Source organism: Cherax quadricarinatus, chromosome 1 (assembly GCF_038502225.1).
Source record: "Cherax quadricarinatus isolate ZL_2023a chromosome 1, ASM3850222v1, whole genome shotgun sequence".
Lineage (NCBI taxonomy): Eukaryota > Metazoa > Arthropoda > Malacostraca > Decapoda > Parastacidae > Cherax > Cherax quadricarinatus.
Genome location: NC_091292.1, coordinates 54929087 through 54930513, shown reverse-complemented (window position 1 = coordinate 54930513; position 1427 = coordinate 54929087). Strand labels below are relative to the sequence as shown.

The following is a 1427-nucleotide window of genomic DNA, read 5'->3' as shown; positions in this document are numbered from 1 at the left end:
ACATTTCATTATTAAAAATTTATGAAAGTTAATGTGAAAATGTAAAGTTGAATATTACTGTGAACAATTCATAAAAGATTCTGTAATGTGTAGTTCATATACCAATCTGTTATAATTATTTGACCATCGAAATAAAATAACTGTAAATCTTAAAATGCCCTTCTTGCGTGGAGATGATGTCCGATATGTTGCCTCAGCGAGATGACGTTGGTATCAAGAGGACGAGTTGAACTTTAACTCTGGTTTCCCTTCATAACGAATAAATCTTTCGCCTTTTACTAAAGATTTCCGTGGAGGGGAACAACTCAATGAGTCTTAACTAATTTTTACTTGGCCCATTAAATTGGGCCTTATAAAATTGTAATCTTTAGCTTTTAAGCTAGAAATGCATTAGCCAATTTCAAAGGTTAGCATTAGTCTAAGTTTATAATGTTATATGGTTTCTTATAAATTTAGCATTAAATGGTTATAATTAGGACCATAATTTATAAAAGGGTGGACTGGTAAGCCAGCGAAAGTCTTCGGTCAGATGACCAAAAGCTCCAACGGCGGGTCATCATCTAAGAATATATGAAAGTCAAACAATACCACGGGCGGGATTTGAATCCGCGGTCAGAGTCTCCAGACCATCGGTTAGCCACTGGGCCAGCTAGCTTCAATAAGATTCGTCCAACTAGGTATATTTCTACACCATAGGAAGGTTAGCATAGGCACCACTGTGTCCACAAATGCATGTTTGCGGCTTTGAGGGGACTTCAGCTAGAGTTCGTCACGGCCATGCTAGCGGGAGATTCGTGGACACAGTGGTGCCTTTGCTAATCTTCCTATCGTGTAGAAATATACCTAGATGGACTAATCTTATTGAAGCTAGCTGGTCTAGTGGCTAACGCGACGGTCTGGAGTTTTGAGACTCTCTGACCGCGGGTTCAAATCCCGCCCGTGGTATGGTTTGTTTGCAATCGTGTCATTACGATTTCATGAGTCATATATGAAAGTCTCCTGTAAAAATCAAAGGACATCAAACAGCAAACAACTACTGGGGTCAAACAAGGTTAATTATTACTGGGAATGATTTCAGCTGGAACAAAATAATTTGTAAAATTATAGAAAAGCCTTTAAAAGCCTAATTATAGATAATAATTGGAAAGATTCATTCTGTGCGATCATTATTTTTTTCGGTAAATTACCTAAAAGAGAGGCAAAGAAATTTTCCTGAATATAGGTTACGGTATATACACCATTTTATGTATATTTCAATGAATATATCTTTCTTGATTAAAGTTCACTGAGAGCAACAGTTTATGTGCACCTTAGAGTTTACTTTGATCCCAGTACACCGACATATGGCTTTTTTTTTTTATTTTATCGAGAACATATTGTACAAACAGATATAATATATAGAATTAACATATTGAGAACAATAGATA

At 36.1% G+C, this 1427-nt stretch overlaps 1 non-coding gene across 1 annotated transcript; it reads left to right on the top strand.

Moving 5' to 3' along the window:
• The first annotated feature begins 234 nt into the window (after window positions 1–234).
• Window positions 235–351, top strand: LOC128690951 (U5 spliceosomal RNA). Its single transcript, XR_008407371.1, has one exon. It is a non-coding gene; the product is annotated as a U5 spliceosomal RNA (small nuclear RNA).
• The last annotated feature ends 1076 nt before the right edge of the window (window positions 352–1427 follow it).